Source organism: Hyperoodon ampullatus (assembly GCF_949752795.1).
Source record: "Hyperoodon ampullatus genome assembly, chromosome: 8".
Classification (NCBI taxonomy): domain Eukaryota; kingdom Metazoa; phylum Chordata; class Mammalia; order Artiodactyla; family Ziphiidae; genus Hyperoodon; species Hyperoodon ampullatus.
Window position 1 is genome coordinate 25,397,918 of NC_136921.1, and position 26,528 is coordinate 25,424,445.

The 26,528-nt window shown below is 34.7% G+C and overlaps 1 protein-coding gene and 1 pseudogene across 3 annotated transcripts in view; one reads left to right on the plus strand and one right to left on the minus strand.

The window, feature by feature from the left end:
• Positions 1-26,528, plus strand: part of ERBB4 (erb-b2 receptor tyrosine kinase 4) — a gene marked incomplete at both ends in the record, with an annotated part of 1,160,630 nt that overhangs the window by 189,351 nt on the left and 944,751 nt on the right. The window lies entirely within an intron of this gene.
• Positions 25,841-26,234, minus strand: LOC307056942 (NADH dehydrogenase [ubiquinone] 1 alpha subcomplex assembly factor 4-like; annotated as a pseudogene). Its single transcript has one exon. The product of its transcript is annotated as an NADH dehydrogenase [ubiquinone] 1 alpha subcomplex assembly factor 4-like (transcript).

A 26,528-nucleotide genomic window follows, 5' to 3' on the forward strand; every position in this document is an offset into this window, starting at 1 on the left:
CACCCACCAGTTATGGGAGTTGATTTTACTGTGATTGCGCCCCTCCTATCATCTCATTGTGGCTTCTCCTTTGTGTTTAGATGTGGGGTATCTTTTTTGGTGAGTTCCAGTGTCTTCCTGTTGACAATTGTCCAGCAGCTAGTTGTGATTCTGGTGTTCTCACAAGAGGGAGTGAGAGCACGTCGTTGTACTCTGCCATCTTGGTTCCTCTCCCATTTTTATTATTTTGTAAAGTACTTTCTTTGAAAGATGATACCATGATAATTCATTTACGTGAGGGTCATTTGCAAGTGTATGATTTTGGCAACATGATTACCTCTGTTGGTATAATCCATAGTAGCCAAGTTGTTCTTTCATACATGCTCTGATTATATGCTTAGTTATTGCACAAATGAACATTTCCTTGTAATAGCTATTGTGGCTATTAAACAACTGAAATGAGAGTAGCATGGCTGAGGAACTAAATTTTTAATTTTATTTAATTTTAATTAATCTAAACTTAAATAGCTACATGTGGCTAAGTGGCTAAATTTTAATCAGCACTGCTCAAAAAACTTTGAGGAATAATTAACCCAAGTCTTATATTACATGTTGAAAGAAAAAAAGAGTCCTCCCCCACTCCCCTACCACCCCATGTAGAACATATTTTTTGAAACATCTGAGAAATTCCATCTACATTCAGTCATTCCCACTGTGTTAGTTCTTTCAGGCTGCCATAACAAAATATCACTGATTGAGTGGTTTAAACACCAGACGTTTATTCTATCTGTTCTGGAGGTGAGAAGTACAGGATGAAGATGTGAGCCAGGTTGGTTTCCTCTGAGGCCTCTCTCCTTGGCTTGCAGATGGCCATCTTCTTTGTTCTCACATGGTCTTTCCCATGCACCCTGGTGTCTCACATGGTCTTTCCCATGCATCCCTGATGTCTCTTTATGTGATCACATTTCCTCTTCCTGTAAGAATACCAGTCCTAGTAGATTAGAGCCCCACCCTAATTGCCTCACTTTAAAGTAATCACTTCTTTAAAAGCCCTATCTCCAAATACAATTATATCTGAGGTACTGGGAGATAGGGCTTCAACAGGAGAATTTTTAGGGGACACTATTCAAACCACTAACTAATAATGTCTTCTCTTTCCACTTGACATCTACTGCCTCTCTAGAGATATACATCCAAGACATTTTCTATTTTTGTCTTCCTTGCTTTTTATTTCCAATTGGAATCATTTGTATTAATTCGCACACAGTAATCTCAGATTTTAAAATTCAGTCTTATTGCCTGTGGTGGCAGCTGTTTGTGCCAATAAATAGATAAATTTTTGTGTTTTACTGACCATAGAATTCACATGACATATTTGAACCAGGCTCTTCAAAATGTGCTAATATTACCAGGGGAAATAGATGATTTGAAGGGAACACAATTTTAGCTTACTAATTTTACTGCTTTTTGAAATATTTGGTATCTCTTTTGACACATTTTTATAATAAATTTTCATGCAGAACTTTCTACAATATCTATTCACCATGCTGTTCTTCTTTAGGCTAGAAAACCAAACAGTTTTCCTATTTCCTTACAATTTATCTTATTTATTTCCTATTTCCTTACAATAGTTATTCCTTAGTAAATGTTGAGACTTTTAGCTCTATTTGGACAAGAATAGTTTTGCAAAGTTCTTAGCCCAAATGCTTAAAGAAATGGTCATGTTGGCAAGTAGGAAAATTCATTTCTATATTAAAGAATACTACATGAGGAATATATCACAAAAGATTAACCACAGAAATAAGAGCATATTAGAAGTATTAATCTCCTTTGATTAAATTTCAGCACTTTTTGTTGGAATGCATTACACTAATAACTTTAAAGTTTTTTGTATGGATTTAAAAACTTCTTCCTCACATGGACAAATATAAAGAGGTTAAATTTTCAGCATCGGTTTTCCCACTTTAAAACATTTTTTTTCTCAGAGAGGGAAAATATATATTTACTTCTCTTCATTTTTTCCTCTTTTCATTAGTTCTTAGGAACAGATCTTAAGAAAATCTGTGATAAGCACTATAATTGTCTTTTAAAATTTATTTTCTCCTTCTTTTTTACTTACAGAACCCTGATTTTTCTGGGGTTGTTCTCCCAGTCTTCTTGGGATGACTTCCTATCCTAGTAAATGTAGCCATATGGCATAGTTTTTGCTAAGGAGGTATAAATGGAAGTCTACAGGCGATTTCTAGTAAAGTATTTCCCTGACTAAGGATTAGCTACAGCCTCTACTCCCTTTTATATACTTCTTCCTGTTTTGAATGTGGAAAGATGTCTGGATCTGCAGCAGGCATTCTGCATCCATGAGGTAAAAAGTATAAGGGAGAAACTCACAACATACAAAACCAACAAGGGTGGTAGAAGAGAAAGACAAGAGAGTCTGCTTTCTTTTTGTCATTATTTAGCACCCAAACTAATGTCCACAAGTACCTACCCCTGGACTTCTTTCTATGAAAAATGAACTCTAGTTTGAATCTTTGTTAGTCAAGTTTTCTGTTACTCTTAGTCACAGGTATTCCTGTTACAGATTGTGTACACTCTAGAACGCTTTCAGCCGTGTGGAAATGTTCATTATCTGTACTGTCTGATATGGTAACCACTAGTCACATGGGGCTCATGAACTACTGAAGTGTGGCAAATGTGACTGAGCAACTGAATTTTAAAATTTATTTCATTTTAATGAACAAATCCAGATTTAAACAGCCACATGTGACTAGTGGCTATTGGACAGCACAGGTCTAAGATTTATGGAGAATAATTAACCTAATTTTTCTATTATAAAAATTTCAAATTAGTGTCCCCATCCTCTGAAGACATCTCATGATATATCACCTCATGATACTTATGTCACTACCTTTGAAACTCATTAAGTCATCTTCTAATAAATTCTGGGCAATCATACATTGTGAAAGCATAGGTATGTAAATAGGATCACCATACAGCTGGCCTTATTTATAGACTCTCTTGTTCTTCTAATGTGAATTTAGCAGTGTTTTGGCTAAAAACTTTTCTAAATATTCAAGTTATAGTCTCTAATCCTTTTCCCGAGTCTTGGATTACCATTATGGAAGCTTCATTGTCATCATTAGTGTTAGTATGAGCAGATTTTGAATCAGTTTTTGAAAGCAGGCTTTGCTCTGGGGAGGCGAAAACTTAATATTGTATGACCAAACTGAGCACTAAACTCAGTTGGGTCACATAGAGCAAGCTGAGCACTAAAGAAAAACACGGACTCATACTATTCCCATGGGCTCATGCAGTACACGGCCCTAGGCTTTGAACTATTTCCAGGCAAGCCTATCTGCTGAGTTTTAGGTTTACTTTCTTCTATTTTCACATTTTTACTTTTAGGAACAATTTATTCACATTCTGTAACAGATACTCTTTGTTTGTTAGAATGAGAGGATGTATTAAAAATTTGAGTTTTAAAACAATAGTTTATCTTCTTTGGATACTTGGATGCAGTCTTTCTCATGGCTTATTAGCTGTAAGTAACAACACTGACCCCTTTCTTTGTAGTCTTCTGCAAGTCAGTGTGTTTTTTACATTATTCTCATTTTTCTATGATGACTTGGAGAACCTTTTTAACTCATGGAAAGTGATAAGATTTGAGGTACAGTGGCCACACTTTCCAGCAGTGATATGTGAGACTAAGTGGCTCTCTGTGCAGGTGCCTTACCAAAATAGGTGAGATTTTTTTGAGCATGTTTCTCAGTATCATAAAGATATAAATTTGGTGGTGAAACACCCAGGTGTTTAACTTCAAGGTGTGAGCTCAGTTTTAATGACAGGATTTCACCATTTCTTTCTTTTCCTGTGACCTTTTTGGATGAGAGTTTTCTGATTGTGAAATCATTATTTCATTTCATTTGTAAGTTCTGAAGTGTTTCTTGATGCAAGTATTGTAGTTTAATTGGTTTATAAGGAAACTGACAAAAACCCCTCCCATTCAAAAATATGTAGCAGGACATTCTGAATGGGGATTAGATACCAGGATGCCAAAGGATAGATGAATGGAATGGATGGCTCTTTATACTGAATTTTAAAATTTTATTATAAAATCTTAGTTATTCTCAAACTTTTTCCTCCAAATGACCTCCAAGACATTAAAATTTCATATTCTGAATTACTTAATTTTTAAAAAATTAATAAATTAACAGGTTTTTCTTCTGTTTATGAATTCTTCAAATCTTAAAGGAAATAGGCATAAAAGGAAAGCTAGTAATCATGTGTTCAAGAGAACACTGCGTCCATTCTGTAAAGCTCTCTGATATTTATTATTCCCTCAGGATTCATTTTGGATATACTAGTGTTTTCTGATGCCCTATTATTTTTTTTAAGTCACAAAATTAGGAATAATTTGAAAACATCAAGTTAAAGTTGTATTTATTTACCAGAAACAAAGCACAAGAGGACAACGATGGAAGTCTTTGAAGACATGGATAATTCCAGAATAATTATCATCAGTTGTGTAGGTCTTAACATTATATGTTACTTTTTTTTTGTTTTTTATAAATTAAGTGCAAAGCACTAAGTACACTTTTTCTTTTGGTATTTATATATCATCTGCATATCAAACTTCTAAAACATGAAATTTGTTATTAGTTCCATGAAGAGAGTCAGGCTTTTGGAGAGCTTGCCAAAGCATGTTTCCCAACGCTGTGACGTACAGTGTTAGCATTCAGGCTTATCTGATATGACTTTTTTAGATAAGGCTGTGCCAAACAAGTTCATGTTCCGTCAGCTCCAAAGCCAAGCTAATTCATGTATCAGAAACCACTCGATTATATTTTCGTTAATGAGAAGTGCAGATCAAACCAAACACTGAGTTGTCACAAAGGTGGCTGGAAAAATATTTGTTTTAATGTAAAGAAAAATTGACTTTGGTATACCTAAAACTAATAATTATTTTGTGGTCTCTTAATTATTTCTTTCCTTCTGCCCTTGATTCATTTCATTATTTCCCAAGTTCATTGGCCTTGAGAATTTCAATTGATAGGGTCCTTCCCATGCTTTAAAGTTGCAACATGCATTGTGTGATAGATCCAGAAACGAACAGTTAAGATACTGTAATGGCACAATAGCAGAGGTTCATACAAAATGCTATAAAATAAACTTCTACAGAGCATAACTTGACTACTTGTTTCCACGTGATGTTTGTTTGTGTTTTGTACCATTTTTCAGGAGGGATTTAGGTAAACGTTCATTTTAGTATATGTTTTAGTGCTTGGTATGAATCGAGACAGCAAAATTTATAATAAATAGAATTGAAAGTTTAATTACTTTAGACTAGGTTTTATTAAAAAAACACGAAGTCTGGACATTATGTATTTGGTTTAAAAAACATATTTTTTACTTCACGTTCTATGTCACTTTGTGACATTTTGTGGGGAGAGTCATTGAGGAAATATAAAAATAGATATCAGATAATTAGGAAATGTAGATGCAGTAGATCTGTTAAATGTTCTGCTGGTACAGGGTGACAACATAAATGTTGATATGCACCTGACAAAAATAGTGCTCTGGTATTCTTGGCTGTGAGCTTATTTTATCTGCTGTGACAAAGAACTGACTATCTCTACCTCTGAGAGTGTGTTTCTAAAATGGAAGTTAAATTGTCTAGACAATTAATATTAGAGAAAATTTCACTTATCAGCTTAAGTAAACTCTTTAATACCTGGACTTCTGAAAGAACACACATTTTAAATGCAAATGCAATCTTGAATTTTCTAATGGGTTGAGTAGTGGAAAATATACATTGTTCTCTTTCTGTATCTTTTTCAGAGGGTTAAAATAAAATTTCCTTCCTCTGCTTTCCAGTTTATTACCCTCAGAACTGAACAACTGTTTTTCTTAAGTCCAAATTTACTAAGTTGATTGAGATACATTATCTCTGTCCAAATAGTGACTTTAAAATTTACATTTAAATTTAAATATAAAATTTTTTATGACTTTAAAAAAATCAAGTTTTAGGATGAAAACACATTTTACCTAATTTCTTAATTCTTCTTATGTGATTGTTTTAGTTTATATCTTCAAATTTAGCTGGTGGTATATAATACCTGTAATGAAGTTATTTACTCAGGAATATATGTATTTATCTCATGCCACCCAGTAACTATCAAAAACTTATTTTCTAAGAGAAACGATATTTATAACAGATTAGCTAAAGTCTGGGCAGCTCATCTATTCCTCTATGCTTTTCCCAAATTAAGTCACATTACCAGAGAACTATGTATCTAAGTTATATTTTGTCAGCTACCCATAGCTTAGCTCTTATAAAGTCCTGTTTACTTAGTTTATATTGGTAAAAAACCCTATGAAATGTATAAATATGTTGTTAGGGGATTATTGAAGATATAGATAATTACATTAAATAGTATTTTTACATGGACTCTATAGGAACACCTCTTTTGGGTGTTAGTATCAAGATTCATTATGTTTCATTCTGAGTAATTTTTGTCTAATGCAATGTTTTCTAAACTGTATTCCATAAATCACTAATATGTCAGAAGATATCTGTAAAAAGATCTGAAAAATCTATGGTTCGGGCTCAAATATCTTCGGGAGAACGGGCTTACCTTCTTGCCTCTTGAACATTTACAATGAACATTAGCATGTTAAAATGCACTGGGAAGTTCTTCAGTGGAGCAACTTCTTTAGTTAAGAAAACATTTTGCAGATACAGTTGACCCTTGAACAACCGAGTTTGAACTGTGCAGGTCCACTTACATCTGGATTTTTTTCAGTAGTAAATTCTACAATTCTACACTATCTGCGATTGGTTGAATCCACTGATGCAGAACCATGGATTCAGAGGAACCACATATTTGGAGGGCCAGCTCTAAATTATCCTCAGATTTTCAACTGGGAGGAGGGTGGGTGCACCTAACTCTCCGCATTGTTTGAGACTCCAGTGTACATTTTTCTATTTTAATTACCCTTTCTATAAAACACCTATTAACATCTTGGGGACTCTTTTTTCAAGTAATATAGTTTGGAGAATACTAATCCAAAGAATCCTGTGAATTACATAATTGATGGATTTTCCCCCATTGCAGTAGCTGGTAGAAAAACAGTTTGGTGAAAATAAATATGCCACTACCATGTTATCTAGCTATCCTATTCTTATAAATCAGAGAAACTCTCACATAGGTCTTATCAGGAGGTATGTTTGATAATGTTCATTGAAGCATTGTTTGTGGTAGTGAGAAGCTAGGAGCAGCCTAGGTGATCATCACAGTAGTGTATACGACTGTTATGTGATATACGCATGGTAATGCAGTGTATCATGTAACAGTCAGATGTAATAAGGAGGAGTTACATAAAGCAAAATAAATGGATCTCAAAAACATAATCAGAATGAGAGTGTACCATGAACTCCACAAGAGTTCATGTAGAGTGTATGCTACCCTAGCAAGTAATTAGGACTTCTTTATATGCAATATTATACTAGCCTCCTTCCTTCTGTCTCTTTATATCTACCTAAATAGTTTTTCAATTGCATACAATTTTGCTCCTGCTTTAATGGCTTTCTTTCTTCCTTTCTATAATTTAGGGATGTTTGTAGGCCTCCTTGGTAAAACTTAGATATAAACAAAATAAACTTTCTTCTAAATCAGTAATTACTTATCCTGTTAAGTACTGGTGACATTCAATTCTTTCCTTGTTCTTCTATCCTTTTACCTGGGGGTAAGGGATAGAGGAAGCAGGATATTTGCATATGTATGTGACAATTCTGAGCTTTGACAACAATCTCCTCTTGCCAAGATAATCTAGTTTTATTAGTATCTTTATGTATTTCATCTGTTTATGGAGTAAGGCTGAGAAGATAAGCAGAAAAAATTGCGTCAAAAAAAAGAACTATTGTATTCTCTGGAACCCTTTCTTGTGAGGAGGACATTGTTCATTATTTTGTAACAATAAAAATGAGGAATGTAACATTTGAAATCAGGGATGGGGATAGTATATAAAATCTACAATGGTTATAAATAGCTTTGAAAATGATATTCAGTGTAACAAGTCAGCATAAAATACAACTGTAGTAATAGTTTTGAATCATACTTATAGTAACTTGGTTCCAGTCTCAAGAGAAAAGTTTACTACTTATCTGCCATGCAGGTAGGACAGGTAAGAACTGTTAAACACAAGGAGTGGCTACAAAAAAAGTGAAGTGGAAGTAATTGCAAGGAGTCCTAAGCCTGAAAAGTCCTGCTGATTGTATAGTACGAAGTTTATTTCCTTTTCTTCCAATGAATCAGGCAATGGACACCACAGTTTATTTGAACTCTTAAAAGTCCTATTTCCATGTTATGTAATAATGCAGTTAAGGTTGGTGGCATCATTTAATTTACTGTCCCATGATCAATTATAGTACAGTATAGTACAGTGGCTAATAGTGCTGGCTCTGGAATTAGAAAAATCTGGGAAAGAATCTGATCTTGACAAATGGTTGTGGGATTTGGTGCATATATTTAAACTCTGGGACTTCTTCTCATCTGTAGAATGGGATAATGGTAGAAGTCTCGTAGGGTTGTTGCAAGAATGAAATTAAATAATACTCATAAAAGTAGTCAATAGGCTGACTAGCATATAATGAGGAATCAAATTTACCTATGTGATTATTATGGCTATTCCTCATTGAAGTTATAAGTTGTTTTATTATCTTTACCTCATGTTTCTCAGCTGAGAGCAGTTATGCCCCCAGGGGATATTTGACAATGTTTGGAGACATTTTGTGTGTGTGTGTGTGTGTGCGGCACGTGGGCCTCTCACTGCTGTGGCCTCTCCCGCTGTGGAGAACAGGCTACGGATGCACAGGCTCAGCGGCCATGGCTCATGGGCCCAGCCGCTCCGTGGCATGTGGGATCTTCCCGGACCGGGGCACGAACCCGTGTCCCTTGCATCAGCAGGTGGACTCTCAACCACTGCACCACCAGGGAAGCCCTGGAGACATTTTTTGTTTTCACAATTTGGGGCATGTGGAGGGGAGTGAAGGAGGGGGTTGGGAGGGTCTATTGGCATATAGTGGATAGAAGCCAGGGGTGCTGCTAAATACTCTGTAGTGCACAGGACAGCTCCACTGACAAAGAATTATCCAGCTCCAGCATGTCAGCAGTAGAGAGGCTGAGAAGCTTGCTTTAAATATTTATTTTTGAGCACTAAGCTCAGGGATATTAATTCCTTTGTATTTCTTTAGTATCTACTGGTATGTAATGCCTTCTTCTGTGATACAGTCAAATTGGTAGTCCCATGTATATAACCACAATTTCTTTCTTTCTTTCTTAAGTTTTTCCCACTACTGGCATGTACTATGAAAGGGTTTTAAGATGATTCTTTATTTTTTATTCCTTGGAAAACAGAATATCAATGCTTTGGTTTTAGGATAAAGCAATTATATAAAAATGAAAAATAATTTTGATTAGAATTATTTTATTCTTTATATATCATTTATTATAAGAAATGAGTTCTCAAGAATGGCTGTACATAACATAAACAGTAGTATAAATATTTGGTAAATGTAAACATAGGTAGAAATATAAAATATGGCTTAAGCATGAAAAATTAATACATAAAATTTAGTTTAAATAACCTAGTCTGACTTGTGAAATGTATGCATCTCTTTGCAGAATCAAGAATGGTACTTTTTCAGTATTTATGTGACAAGAAATAAATCTAATTTATTAAAGCTTTGAAAGTAACTATGCATAATACTAATGTTATAGGTTGTTTTGCAATGCATTTTGTTGAACTTATGTGCTTAGAATGAGATGACAGGGATTGCTTTCTCTAGGTCCTTTACTTACAAAAGTCAGAAATCTATGCTTTTTTGGCCTTCTTCCAAATTCAGAAAAACCCTATTATAAATTTCTGTTCTACTCAATGCATTTAGAATTTTATGTGGTAGTACATAGTGGTTTACAGCATTGTTCTACTGTAACAAGGAAATCATGTGTTATTTCTATTTCTTTAGAATCAAAATGAACAGAGATAATTTAACTTCATCTGAATACTCTGGAGTGTGACAGAATGACAAGTATAGATAAAGCAATAGATAGTTTTTACTTCTCTCTCTCAGCATTGACTTTATTTCCACATGATACATGCTTACTGGAAGTGTGTGGTAGGAATCACTTGAGACTTAGACTCTCATGTAGAAAAGTATTAAAGTCACAAGAGTACTATTAGTGGTTCAGTGTCAGCCTGGGTTTGAGCTGTAGATCAGGGGAATATTGAATGATGTTCCAAAGACACATGAAATTATTAAACATGTTCATGGGTGACCTGGCTGATGAAATGAAAAATACAATCTATAAAATCATTAAGACCATAATTTCAGGTTGGTACTCTGGGGCTTATTGTTGGTCATTTGAATTGAGAGTTACTTGACAAGTAGAAAAAATAGAAATTCATGGGTTAAACATTAATGGAATAATTCCACTAGTTATAAATAAAAGAGAGCCCATAAATAGAAGATGTAAAAGCTTGGGCCTTCTTTATTCATAAATTAGAAGCTAAATATGAATAAGAAGAGTAGTATTTTGAAAATATGTTTATAAAACTCCAGTGTTGTATAATGGGAAGTCATTGTTTAGGGACTACCATATAATCTATTCATAACTCATAAAAGAGATTGGAAGTTTAATGATCTTGTAAAAAATGGCACATACTGCTTATTAAAGTAATATCTGGGACCATCAGACAGGAGTAAGTACTGTTGGGGCATTAATTTCCCCTTCATAATTGAAAACACAGAGATACGGCTTTGTTTTCATGAATGTGAGGCTAAAGATTCAAGACTTTCAGCATCTTTGTCTTGCTTTTTATTAAGTTAATATGACTCATGATTCTTATTACTAAAATAAGCAGTCATTTAAAAAAATTTAATAACTCTCATGGAAAAATCAGGACAAAAACCAATAAAAACAATAGTTTTCAGACTTTTGTTAGACGCAGGATCCTTTCTCAAGAGTACACCTGGATATTCAACTGATAAAAAGGAAGCCATTGTGATTGAAGAATGACAGGTGCCCTTCCCAAATTTCAGGCATCTCTTCAACTCAAAAACCTGTATATTTAAAATACTCAAAATTTGTACCCTTTCTGATATTCAAAAAAGCAAACTGTCCTGGAAAGCAAACTTCCAGCTGTTAGAATGTTGCACAAATTGATAACATGAAATGTTCATTTATAATATGCTATATGCAAAGTTGAGTCAGTATACAGAGAGTTTAAAGAATAAAAATTTATAGTGTGAAAATAATTTTTAAAAAATGATCATAGCAGCGAATGCTTATTAATTTCCTAGTGCAAGGTCTATGTGGCAGTCATGAAAATTTCCTTTTCAGGTCTCTAACCTTTGGTTACTCTTGACTACTAAAATGCTGAAGCTACACTTTCCATGATGGTTCCCAGCAAATGACTAAGCATGACATGGCTACTAATCCAAGCATTCTTGAGAGATATGGGACTCTTGTTTCATGCAGCTTTGGCTTCAGGACTCACCATTGGCTTTGTGAAACTTTTTTAGAACTGCACAGCAGTTTAAGACTTCCACCCAATTACCCTTCCTTCTCTCTCTTCCTTACAAATTTAAACCTGCATTATGGTCTCACGCACTGTGTATTTTCCCTCATAGGCATTTACCCTGATGAATCTCTTATATGTCAACTATAGTCTCGGCATCTGCTTCTAACAGGACTCAGAGTAACAATCTAGTATGTAGTAAGTGTTCAGTATCATTATTATTTTCTAAAGTAACACCCCAAAATAAGTGTTACTGTTATCTAAATTTTACATGAAAATGTGTTTGTACTGATTTTTGCAGGTCATCTTTCCACACTGACCAAGTTCTACATCTGTGGAGGCACTTGTTAGTCCTATCCTTTCTATACTGGTTTGATGTAGAAAGGCCCTTTTTTTTTTTCTTTCAGTTTTGTCCATCAATTTCAGAAGATTCTGAATCTCTTAATTTTCCAAAGTTCATATTTCAAATTTGTATTACAGTTTTATTCAGGTAGCTGTAGTTATCCCTGCTTTAATTTTAAGCAAATACATACCTATGCTGAATCACAAATAGATCTATTCTACTTTAGCTTACTTTCTAAAACATGCCTGCAACTGCTGCCAAGTTACCCAAGGAGTGGACTTTCTTTGTGTGGCTATTCCTACTCTTTGTGCACAGGCTCTGAGTTTTTGCAGTGCTATTGGAGCTATGTGGGACAGGAATGCATTATAGGGACCACCTTCAACTTTGACGGGAAGGAAAGAATTTCAGCTTAAACTCTGTAGATTCTCTGACAGAGCCGAAGTCATTTACCTTGTCAGATATTAATCTTCCCATTCCTGATTTCACAATCTCTTCATCGTCTCCCAGTAACAATCCCTCTGGGCAGTAGAATACTCTGGTTTTACTGATTAACTTTTGCAGGACTCTCCAATCAATCTACTTTAGTTTTCTATGTGTTCAATGTATTATCTCTAAAAAGTAAAGTCTTGATTATTATATAGTAATTCTATAATTGTTCTTCATAGAAGATTCATAGCACTTTCTAGATTATCCATTTCCTACTGCTTTCCTTGCCCCATAGCTCCCTGCTAGTTCTTTGAATCTCAAGGTTAAGTCATAGACCAACCTGATGAGAATGAGGATAGCCTCTGACCAGTTTGGTTTCTCTATTTATTCATGCTCTCCTGCAATATAATTTGAGGTAGATAAAGACTAAATAAATGCTTTATTTTTACTATTTTTATGGGGCATATATTGGGTCTTCCTGGTTTTAAAAAATATTTCATAACACTTGTTAAAGGCAGTAAGGAATTTTTTATTCCAGAGGGAAGTACTACTGCAATGGGGGATAGAGATCAGACTCAACTCTGAATAGAACAAAGACAAATGGAGATTTATAACCAAAGAGCAGAGTGGGGGTTAATGAATGGAAAATTACTAAGAGAAAACATCAAGGCTGGGGACATTCTTGTTAGATCTACTAAGCAGGATTCTTGCTGAAGGCAGTCCAGAATGTTAAGATATTGAAAGTGGGAGATGAAGAATTTGATCAGATATCCTGGGTATCAGACACCAAGGGTGAGGGAATCTTTTCTAGACTGAATCAGCAGGATTCTTGATGAAACTGGATGAAGCTGGCCAAGGACAGGTTGGGGCCTAGAGAAGGGGGCTCCGAGGAGCCTGATTCAAGTGTGGAAAGAGTTTCTTTGTCATTTAATCAAATAGGGGTAGTCTGGGCCTATTTAATATGAGATGCCTCTTACTATTGAACAACCAAGAGCTATTCGAATCAATGAAGAAAGCATACGCTGAAGAATAACAAAGGAAGTGAAATTTGACTGTGAAACTGTAACCTAATCTTTTTTTAAATAGTAAGAAAAGTAAAGGGCAGCAAAAAACCTGAAAATTTGAAAATACCTTATGGGTTATATATATTCAAATAATACAACTTATCAAAAAAATTAAGACATTTCTGGAATACTTTCAAAATTGTTACTTTCTAACAATTTTAGATGGCTAAAAGAATCTTGTTTAAAGTCAGTTTCTCTTCTTAAACAATACTAGACAACAAAAAAATACCTGCTATAGTAATTTTCTATTTTTGTATAATATTAAATATTTTTGCATTCTCATTTCCGAGTTCTGTAGCAAATATCAGCTTTTACTTTATTTAAAAAATCCAAATGTTTCTGTTTCATATTTCTCATCAACTGCTTGTTATTTCTGGGAAAAACAATTTTTAAAGATTCATAATGAAATTAAATACTTCATTAAGTAACACATTTGGAAACATAGTAGTGAGGAAGTGATTTGCTCCTAAATGAAGCAAAGAGCTCTCTCTATATTTTTAAGACCTTGATAAATCTTGTAAGTTAAATCAACTGCGATTATCTGAGAATCTTAACTGAGATAAAGTATGTAAGATAAATGTTCACCTAGAAAAATTCTAGTAGCACATAATAGACAAAAAAAGTATATTAAAATAATTGTATTAAACTATAGAAAAAGGAAGTGACTGAAAATATCTTGAGGCCAGAGAATATTAGAATATAAATTTGAATCAAGAACCTAAAATTGGTGATACATCTCAGTGATCTGAAAGCACCAATGGAATATTACTCAGCCATAAAAAGAAACAAAATTGAGTTTTTTTTTGTTTTTTTTTTTTTTTTCGCGGTACGCGGGCCTCTCACTGTTGTGGCCTCTCCCATTGCGGAGCACAGGCTCCGGACGCACAGGCTCAGCAGCCATGGCTCACGGGCCCAGCCGCTCCGCGGCATGTGGGATCCTCCCAGACCGGGGCACGAACCCGTATCCCCTGCATCGGCAGGCGGACTCTCAAGCACTGCGCCACCAGGGGAGCCCCAAAATTGAGTTATTTGTAGTGAGGTGGGTGGATGGTCTTAGAGTCTGTTATCTCTAAGTCCATCACTTAGAGTGAAGTAAGTCAGAAAGAGAAAAACAAATACCATATGCTAACACATATATATGGATTATGAACCTAGTTGCAGGGCAGGAATAAAGATGTAGACATAGAGAATGGACTTGATGACAGGAGATGGGAGGGCAAAGCTGGGGCGAAATGACAGTAACATTGACATACACTACCGAATGTAAAATAGTTGGCCGATGGGAAGCAGCAGCATAGCACAGGGAGATCGGCTTTGTGCTTTGAGATGACCTAGAGGGGTGGGATAGGGAGGATGGGAAGGAGGCTCAAGAGGGAGGGGATATGGGGACATATGTATGCATATGACTGATTCATTTGGGTGTACATCAGAAACTAACACAGTATTGTGAAGCAATTATACTCAAGAGCTATAAATAAATAAATAAATAAAAGTACCATATTTCTCTCAATTCTAGTAGGAACTCATTTATCATATTTTGTGTGTTTGAGCACAATGTAAACACACTTTTTAAGATTCATATCACCATTAAGTTATGGGAATTTTAGCTATTTGGCACTAATAATTTTCTCTTTTTATCTGGGAATTATAGAATGAGAGTCTTTTACACTGAGAAAAATTCTATTTTTTACTATAGAATTATAGTACAGTATATCCTCTCTCAAAATCTAAAACGAGCAGATTTTTATATGATTTTTTTAGAACAAAAATCATCAAAAATGAGCACAAAACCTCTGAGTTTTTTAGAAGTTTGCTATTTCCTCAAATGAAAATAAATTAGGAAATCTTTCCCACAGTTTAGCTGCATTTAAAAAAAAAAAACTGAATTCCTTCAGTGAAAACAATAGAAGGAAAATCTTCTGACCTTGGCCACATGTATAATTATCTTGCAAATGAAGTGGAGCAGTGTGTGACTTTTTTAATGAGAAAAAAATTTGCATCAAGTTGTAATCTGACTGCTGGTGTACACCACTTGAACCTGACCCTAGCATTAAACCAGTTCTAGTTAATTTATAAAAATAACACATACCTGTAAGGTTAGCCTGGAGTATATGATTTACTAATACTACACTACATTTTAAAACTTTCAACTTAGTTTATGGCTTTCTTTTAATCTAATACAATAGAAACATTTTTGAAAGTAGTATTTCCATCTTAATTGTCTTTAAAAATTCCAATTTAATATAATAGGCAGAAGGCTGAAGTAAGCTTTAGAATGTATGTCTGTTTTCCTTAATTTTCTATATAATTAATCTCGTTACATTGCATGAATTGTCCTCAGTTTCTCCATGTGAACATGGAACATCCATTTTATTATACTTTGATCCTGTTAAAATTGAAAAGGGTTATTTTTCTGAATGTCCTTCCATGATTAACTAGATAAATCAATACTTAGAGGAGAGGGACATGAGTCAGTGTTGATACAATGCCTAAACAGAAGCCCAGTTGCTTGAGTTTATACCTGTCAATGAGTTGTGTGGGTATGTGTAGAAAAGTATTACGTAAAGAGTTCCCTGATTTAGGATTCAAGATCAGTATGATGTAGTCTGCTCAGGATGGTTCCAGTTTATTCCAATTATCCCAGCATAATTATTAATTGTGCTCCCTATTTCTCTCAAAAGTGTCTGGTCTGGAAGATAAACTGTAGTCCTTAGAGAAGACATATGAGTTAAGGTCCTTAAGTCCAAGAAGGAATGGTGAAACCAGGGATATTATCAAAACAGTGACAAATGGACTAATTGTGGATCAGGAGTATATTTGAAAACAGAGCCTTTGGAACAGTGTAAAATTTCAATAATGAACAATATCAGGCCTTTAGTAGCAAGGGTGGATTGATGTTGGAACTTTGGTCAGGATTGCTCCTAGGGCAGTATTCCTCAAACTTTTGGATTACACTAGAAATGCAAGAGGTATTTGCTAAAATGTGGATTCTCAGGCCTCACTCCAGACATATGGAATGAGACTCTCCTGGGGTAGGCATGGAATTAGCATTTTAAATAATCTTCCTGGTGACACCGAGTCACACTAAAACATTGTAATAGAGTTGAGAGAGGAGCCAACAGTTTGAAAAAACAGGTGACATCTACAGTTTTGTGAAGGTGGATTGGTTGAATATAAGTCACAAATATACACACACACTTAGTAGAATATGAAAGCTGTCCTCTTTAGTCCTGGGTGATTTTAACAATATTTGCATTATATTTTGTAAAATGGGTCATCATGTCCTGAATATAATAGAAAGGTTATGATAGACCAAGAGCAGAGTTTATTGGTTTGCCATATCCTATTGTATAAGTGTTTTCTTTTGTAAATGATGTAAAGGTAAGAATGCCTTGGGGGAAAATGACAACCCAAATGGAAAAGAGAGTAACCCAAGCTATTTGTAGTTTTTCTGAGAGCATTGGACCAGGTCTGACTCTTAAAATATAAATCTTTATACAAATGTATTTGGGGAAAAGAGAATAAATATTCTTACAATGTTTAAGTTGTGATATGCTGGATGTTAGGCAGTACATTCCATAGAAACTGGGGGAATTTGTTTCCAAGTCAACAGTGACACTTCATGTACTTTAACCTTGCCGCTCAAAACGTGGTCCACAACCAGCAGTATTGACTTATAAGAAATGCGGAATAACAAGCCTCACCTCAGACCAACTTAATCAGAATCTGTATTTTAATAAGATCCTCAGGTCATTCATAGGTGTCTTAAAGTTTGAGATGCACCGCTCTCCAAGGAGAAGTGTCTGACCTGAAGAAAATTTTGCTTATATTTGTGAAGCCTAACCTCAGTGGAACATGGAAAGTTAGAATGAGTTTACTAAAAAGTTATTATTCAAATAATAGCATTTTATTCCAGTCCTGCTATGATTCAGAATACTGGAAAGAACGTCTTTAACAAAAGCAAAAACATCTCACTGGCAGTTCAGATAGGTCAGTGTGGTGCCCTCACAGTAGACTGAAATTTTGTCTGTGATTTTTGGCTATCAAAGTAAAAAAGAAATATATGTCTGTGTCATAAATGACTTTTTAAGATAGTAAGCAAAATTGCATCATTGACATCAAGTGTCTTCAAACCAATATTGGTTGAAAGTGCATTTTGTATCTATGAGCTTTCAAGAGATCTTTAGCAGAGTTTTATTTTGGAAGAAAAATATATAACTCACAAAAGAAAAGGTGAAATAAAAAATCAAGAAGATAGATTCTATTAACTCTGAAGGGAAATGGTACATTTATAAGTTTGTCTTCCATCTATAATAGCCTCCTGATATCTAAATGAAAAGAAGGCAGAAATATTATATAAATATTGTAAATTAGCTAGTCAAGTCCTCAATTAAAGGGAAACTGTTGGAAAAGAGGTCACAGATACACCAAAATCACAGTGAACACAAACTAAGCAAAACATCGAAAAACATGGATTTACTATAAACGTTTTTTTTTTTTCAAAATTATGTCCATTATTTCAGCAGTTTAGAACAGCATTTCCCAAAGAGCATTCTCTAGAACATTAGTGCTTCCCTATGCTTTGGCAGCTTCCCAAATGCCTGCTTATGAAGGGATTCTTCTGAGCATTCTGTTTGAGAAACACTGCATGCTTTACTCACTTTTCATTGAAAAAATGTTTATGGAGTAAGTTAGAACATTTTGTATGTTAGGCTTTGCATATTAAAAGCTATGAGTAGACTTAAGGAAAGGACATCCGTTTAATTTTACTCAATCTGGGGGTTTTCAGAACGTTTGCTCTCCTTTCCACCATTGCATCTCATGTTGTTACCATTCTTCGTGTTTCAAATCTCTGGCTCACGTGTGCCATGATTAATCCTAATGCACAAAAGTCTGAAGGCTCTAATTACTTTGCCTCCTGTGCAACTTTAAGTAATCTTTGAATGTTTATCCCATATTAATCAATTAAATGGTATTCCTTATGACTGCTATTGATGAAATCAAACCAGAATTCATCTTATCCTGGGTATCGTAAAAAGATTTTTCTTTCCTTCATTTATTTCTCCTTCACTCTTCTTGAGGAACTTGATAACAGATGCCAAAAAATACCTTCATTTTCTTTTTCAAATTATAAACCATTAGCTTCCTGATTCCATATTGTATTGGAAGTTTTATAACACATTTTCTTTGCTCCAGATATTCCAGACTTCAGACTTTTTTTGAATTGTAGGCATAATGCTTTTTTCCTTCAAGTGTAGCAGTCAACACATATGGTATCTAAAGTTGACCAATAAATTCCAAACAATAGGCATCTTTGTGTATGTCGATGATTTTGCTGATTTTTAACAATTTTACTATTTTTTATATTTTATAAATTATTTTTACAGTGATGAATCAGAAAACTTCAAATCCACCTGTCATAACATATCAAGATGATTATTATGGATTAGAAAAGTACGTTTCACTGATGTACTTATGCCTCCATTTGTGTTTAACCCACATATTACTTGCGTAAGTAAAATTAGTAATTGTAATCTGTTCCAAAATGTATTACACTGACCCTTGAACATTGAGGAGGATGGGGTATCAGAGTCAAAAATCAGAGTATAATTTAGAGTTGGCCCTCTGTATTTACACTTCCTCCATATACATGGTTCCACATTCACAAATTCAACGAAGTGTAGATGGTGTAGTACCGTAGTATATACTATTAAGAACAAATCTGTGTATAAGTGGCCCATTTAATTCAAACCCATGTTGTTCAAGGGTCAACTGTATTTATAAAACCTATCAATTTTATATTGTGAAAAATAATCACCTATTATATAATATGGGTTTTAAATTACTCCATGTCTTATTTTGAATCCTTTTTTTTTTTTTTTTTTTTTTTTTTTTTTGCGGTACGCGGGCCCCTCACTGTTGTGGCCTCTCCCCTTGCGGAGCACAGGCTCCAGATGCGCAGGCTCAGCGCCATGGCTCACGGGCCTAGCCGCTCTGCAGCATGTGGGATCTTCCCAGACCGGGGCACGAACCCTTGTCCCCTGCATCGGCAGGCGGACTCTTAACCACTGCGCCACCAGGGAAGCCCTTGAATCCTTTTGAATATGTATTGTAGTTCCTCTTTATCCAATTTAGAACTTTTACAATTTAGACATAAAATCCTACTCCATTGATAGTAACTGATACTTTAAAAAGGATACAGAGGCAACGGTACCACTATAGACAATATTTAGATTCTATGCCTTACTGAATGACTCTCTTTCAGGATTCAGACATGTAATGGTAAAACTGGTAAGCAATAATTTAAATTAAAACAAAGTATTTTCCTTAATATATTATTTCATACGAACTTATCCAAACATAAACCTTGATAAAGTAATCTATTTTTACTTGCTTGATTATGAAATATGAGCACTGAAATGAATGATGTTCCCCAGATGTATTTATATTATCCCCATGGAATTTATGTTTTTCCAGCCAATAGAGAATGTTGTCATGAATTGAAATAGTCACTTAAATTTCTGTATTTGAATCATGTTTAAATAATCTAAATTTATTGGTAACAGATTTGTAATAAATTAAATATGAATCTTGAGAGATAGCTTGTTCTATTTATCCATTCATTCAGGTAATGTTTATTGAATGTGTACCATATGCCATGCATTGAGTGAGACTGAGACATATACACAAGGCATAGCTTGAGTCAGTCATGGAAACAAATAATTATAATGCAAAATGACAAGCGCTAAAATACTTATATTAACTACTACTAGCCATCGCTAAATGACCAATAAGTTCATTTTAACTAATAATGCCTTGGTGCTATAGGAATAGAAATAATGAGATTTATTTATTTATTGTCCATTCATTTATTAACTTATTCAACAAATAATTATTGAGCACCTACTTTGTGCCAGGCTCTGTCCTTTCTGTGACGATATGTCAGTGAGCAAAATTTCAAATATGCCTTCTGCCCTGGGTATGAAGAAAAATTTCCAGTAAGTATCCTGGGTATTGAAGGATAAGTAGTCATTCAGTAGATAGAGCAAAATATGAGGCAAAGAGAGAGAAAGAGAGAATTAAGAGTGGTAAATAATAAATAGAATTGGATTCTAGCTAACTTTATCATAAATTTATTGAGAGAATTTGGAAAAGTTAAATCATCCACGAATCTTTTCATACATGTGCAGTTCTTCAGGTACCCATATTTTGAGGTTTTTAAAAGGTTATGGATGGAAGAAGGTATAATTTTAAGTGAGTATAATATTAAGCTATTTAAGGAGAACAAACCAGTGGTTATGGGTTGGGGGGATGGGCAAAATAAGGGAAGGGGATTAAGAAGTACAAACTTCTAGTTATAAAACAAGTCACGGGGATGTAATGTACAGCATAGGGAATATAGTAAATATTATTGTAATAACCTTGGTGACAGATGGTAACTAGACTTATCGTAGTGATCATTTCATAATGTATAAATATATCAGATTACTATGTTGTGCATCTGAAAATATGTCAGTTTTACTTCAAAAAAAAAAATAAATAATTTAAAAAATAATAAATAAGAAGGAAGCATCTCCCCTGAAATAAGCCTCCAATCTAGTGTGCTTGTAATTTTAATAGACATGGCAGTACCACTATCTGAGTAGGAATAGTCCCTTTGGAGCAGTTATTGTAATGGGTTTATGTAATATGCCCCTTAACTGACTTAGTCAAGGATAGTTTCTTGTTAGGAATAAAGATGATGAACCCAGGACCAGTGGTTCCAAAGCTCTGGTCCACAAACAAACTACATTAAATGACTGAAGGGGTTAAAAACAACAGCAAAAACAACCACCCCTTTGCCATCCCCTGAAACTGGAGTTCTGACTAAATAGATGTATGGGTGGGCCTCAGAAGCAATATATTTTTTTAAAGCTACCCAGATTATGTTATGGTATGGACAAATGTTGGAACTATTACTGAAGATTTTGTTATGGCCACCCAGATTCAGAAATTTCAGATTGAATAAGAAATGAATAAGATCGTCTACTGGTACTCCAAAATCTAGCAATTAGAACACATTTTAATCAGATTTTCCCAGGTTATAGCCTGGTGTATGGTAAGCACTAAATTATTTGTTGAATGAATGAGCAAACTTTGAGTATACTTTACTATGATGTACTAAATTTAAGTGTGTGTGTAAGTATACACATGTGTAGTCTGTATTTTAATCACCTAACAGGAATCATCTCTAGGGATTGTTAGAATTTCTTTATCTAAGGAAACTGGAGTCATGATCTCATGCTTATCAGTATCCTATTCTATATCCATTTCTTTCTAGACTTATGTCCTCCTCTTCTTTAGTTGTAGAATCCCTGAGAAGGAAAAAAAAAAATCACCACCTGCCTTTCAATGGTTTACATATATCCAGAGATTTCTCGCAGGGAGAATTCAAATTGCCTTTTGGACCTTATCACAAAGAAACCCAAATAGAAATTCTTTTTATTCACCCATTTTTTAACTTTAAATTGTTCCCCTTAGTGTCAAGATCAAAAATATCACCAATCTTTGGAACTGAGGAGACCATTTATATTCCAACCCAGAGAAAAATTGAACTCTTTTCATCTTTCTCTGTGTTGATCACAGGAATAATGCCAGAAATCTTAGAAAGGGTCTAAGAATAATAAAATAATAATGAAGGCATTAATGATAGTAACTAATTATAGAGTTAAAAAATAAGACAGATAAGATAAATTTAGAATAAGCTGTATTTGGTTTGAAAGAGCAAAGACAGAGTGGTGGCATGATTTTTGCCTTCAGGCTTATAGAGGCATATTTTCAGAACAATTTAAATAGTCTCTTCTAAAGAAACAAATTTATGCTTACATTTATTAGTTAATTTGTCTTGAAAATGTCTTAGGTAGTTTAAAATTAATTTATATATGGGTGACCTGAGGCAGTAGGATGCATGATCGGGTGGGTCTTCTGGAGCTGTTCTTTAACACAATGTAGACTCATTTGTGCTTAAGTATTGCACTGGTGTTTGTCATTAAGTTTAAGACTGTTATTAGTCAAATAAATGCTTCTTTAGCACTAACTGTACATAAGTCACTATGTAAAAATGGCAAAAAACACACGAAACATTAATTCCTGTCTTCGAGAAAGTTTATAAATAATAAAAGGAGAATTGTTTTCGAAAATGTATATTTATCAGAGAGGGTTAAGATCTCACCAGTGGTACACACTACTTTGATTTAGTTTAATAAAATTATCTCTAACCACAATATATAATGGATAGAAACTCTAGATTGGGATCTGTTATTTACTTTAAAATATTACAATTTTTCCATCTCTCTGGGTAACACTTTTGTAATCTAAAAAATAAAGGAGTAGGAATAGGTTTTCTCTAAGTTGCTTTCTTACTTTAATAGTTTGTCCTATAGCATGTTCATGTTAGTGTGTGTACAGCCTTGGTTTGCAAGATTCCCTTAACTGGAGGATGTCAGCGTTGAGAAATTCTAGGTTCAGCCCACATACGAACTAGTTGTGTGACTGTGGTTGAGTCAATGAAAAGTTGAACCAGTTGCTATACAAGGTCATTTCTAGTTTTAAATAGTCTCATAGGTTAAAGGGATGGAAAGCCTAGATCATTAGCAAAAACATACAAGCAGACACATATAGGATCCTGCAAAACTAGGGGTACAAAGATTCTTACTCTTTCTCTACTAGGTAGAGAAGAATACACACACCTACACACACATTCCTGTGCGTATGTCTACCATTAGTTATAGCTATAGATGGCTCATAACCAGAGGCAGCTTATGTGGTTAGGTATAAATACGTACATCATTCCCCCTACATTTATTTTCTAATCATAGGGGTTTTCATCAAAATCAGGAGGAAAAAAGGAAGAGAGAGAGAGGCAAGATGGAAACTTGAAGCCTAACTACCTTTCCATTCCTCCTTTCTCCAAGCACTATCCACTGCATCATTTCCTTGGAATATGGGGCACTTGATCCTCAGTTTTGACACCATCCCAGCTCAGTGTCAGGGACTAAGCCCCAACCCAGTCTTCAGGAGAAAGCCCCAAACCGCTTGCTCCTTGGAGCAACCACTCACAGAGACAGGAAACCTACTGATACAATGGGGAAAAAACAAACAAACATATACTCTGGCTTAAGATCATTCCACATTCAAATATTGTGTCTACCCCTTTCTAGCTGTTGACCCCATGTGAGTTGCTAAACCTTCCCAAGCTTATGTTTCCTCATGTGAAAAAAGGAAACTGGTAACTGTGTTTAAGATTGCTTTGAGATGGTAGATAACTTAATACTTCATTAGGTACTCTCTCACTACCTAATGATAGATAGATACTATCTCTTAGATAGTAGTTGCTTTTATTATATATCTAAAATGATATATTCACATGGAAAATCAAATGCATAGACTCATTTATTGTTAAGGGCATATTTATGAATACACATGTATATCCATGGTCCTACCCATTAGGGTAATCACATTTGTTATATAAAAATTTACCCAGTAGTTACTCTTCTAGCTCCTAAGAGTATTTGCTCTTCAAGGAGGATCATTTAGAGACCATCTAATCCTGTGACTTTCAAATTTTATGTTTTAGAGATAGGATTCCATGGTAGTTATTAAAAAAAAATGTAGCTGGTATAGGGGTTAGCGGCAGAGGAGCTGGTGATTAGGGGAGGTTGAGTGGGTTGATCTCCAGATGACCTCACACACTTTTCAACCTGAATAACTCCAATCATGTATGTTTAGCTTTAATGTATTTTTTTCTGGAAGTGCTTTTTATTGTTTAAGTCACACCTCCATCAGCAAAAGCAACAACAACAACAAAAACACATAGATTCAGTCCAGCCCCTCATTGGCATATGAGGACTGAACCCAGCAGGCCTTAAGTGACTTGTGGAAGGTCACATAATGGTTGTTAGTGGCCAAACCAGAGATTAAAACTACTTTTTCTGCCCTTTGTTTAATTGTTTGGTTTTGGTTTATTTTTTCCTCCCTTTCTCTTCACTTCCTTCACCTAACTCACTTTTTTGAAAAGTTTCTGGGTTGGAACTTCAGAGGTTGATGTATAGGAAACTGAAGGGGTTTTAAATTAAACCAGTTTTTAATATAATATGTTTCTGTCATATGCTCTAAAATGTTTACTAAAACATAGGATAAATGTAATGCATTTGTGACTGTAATTTTAAAATTGGTTATTTTGGGCAAAAGTCATCAAATGTCATATTCCATCTAGGAAATGCATGAATAAAAATGGCCATAGTCAGAATTAAATATTTTATAAGGAGACAGTTTACAGCTGTATTCAGCTACTGTATTAGAATCTCAAACTAAAAGGAAATTAAACTAATTTTTTATGTAAATGAATTGTTTTCATAAGGAAGCACAAGGGAAATTAAGTGTATAATCATGCCTGAAACTCAGGATTTTTCCAGGAAGCAAGTTTCTCGTGTGAATTTCTTGAGGTATTTGGGAATATCACCATGAAACCTCCAAGTTCCTTCTATTTTACATATCATAATGTGTGATATCCTCAAAGTTTCAGACGTTTGAAGTTTTGAAGAATTAACAGACTTTTCTGAACCCTCTATTAATGGTGATTATTGTTGTAAACTATTGTGACAATGGACTGTATTTTTAAATAATGACCATATCAATATCTCCAGTCTCACATGTTCCTCTACAATGTGACCTTATTCTTCACCAACAAGAAGTGAATTCTATTTCCCCTCCTCTTGAATCTAGGAAGGCTGTGACTGCTTTGCCTGACAGAATACCCACAAGTATTAGTGTATGACTTCCAAGGCTGGGTCATAAAACTGATGCAGCTTCCACTGTGTTCACTAAGAGCTTTGAGCCACCATGTTAGAAGTTTGACTATTTTGAGGCCATTATCTTGTGACATGCTAAGCTAAATGGAAAGGCCACATGAGTTGCCCCTGGTTGGCAGGCAGTCTTATTCTTTGACTCATTCAACCCCAGACTCCAGCCATGTGATTGAAACCATCTTGGACCCACCAGACCATCCCATCTACCAGGAAAGTACCACTGAGTTTCCTCAATGACTAGAGAAGCAAAGGCACGCCCATTTGAGCCCTGCTCAAATTTCTCACCTACAGTATTGTGGTATTAATAAAATGAAAAAAGTTGTTTTACACCACTAGTTTTTAGGATCATTTATTTCACAGTAGTGAAAAACTATTATAGATTTAGTTAACAAGTATCAATTCATTAGGCCCAACTTGGAGATTCATGGTTGATTAGAGCAGAAACGTAATATCTATATCTTTTATTGGTTTGTTTAAGTTTTTATTTATTTTATTTTAATTTTATTTTTTTAATTTATATAATTTAATATGCTACAAATGAGAAAATAAACAGGGTACGGGGACACAGAGTACATTAAGGAAAAGTAATTTCAAGATTCTCTTCATTTTGATTGTATTGCTTTCTTGCCTTCAGGGAGTAAGATTTTTTACTTCAAAAGTTATGAAATATTTAAGAAGAGAATTTACATCTTGCTTTACCTGCAAAGAAGACACGGGATCTTTGGAATCGACATACACATCTTTTAGTAATGACAGCAGTTTGTCGTTTTTTCTAGCAATTTCTCCCTTAATTTCTGGATGGCTGCTCATCTGCTCTTGCAGGAGGTTCTTGGTGGAGGGGTGCCTGGGAGCGGGGAAGGGCTTCATCCTGCTGCTTTCCCATTGCGCCCGGTTCTCTAGGTTGAAATTCCTGATTGCGTGAGTCACTGCAGCCCCCATCTCTTCACAACATGATTCTCGTAAGTTCACACCACACATGTGGTTAAACACTGGCATGGGCAACCTCCAGGATGCACTGGGCTAAAAAATTGTTTTAAATAATAGCTTTCTTGAGGTATAATGTATATACATACCATAAAACCACCCATTTTAAGTGTACAATACAATGATTTTTAGTAAATTTACTGAGTTGTGTGGAATTAACATCATCTAAAATTAACCCAATTTTAGAACATTCCCTCCCACCCACCCCCCAAAAAAGCCTTACAGAGGAATTTTAGAATATTTTCCCTAAATAGGTCCCTTGTGCCCAACTGCAGACAGTCCCTCTTCCTACCCCCAAAGCCACTT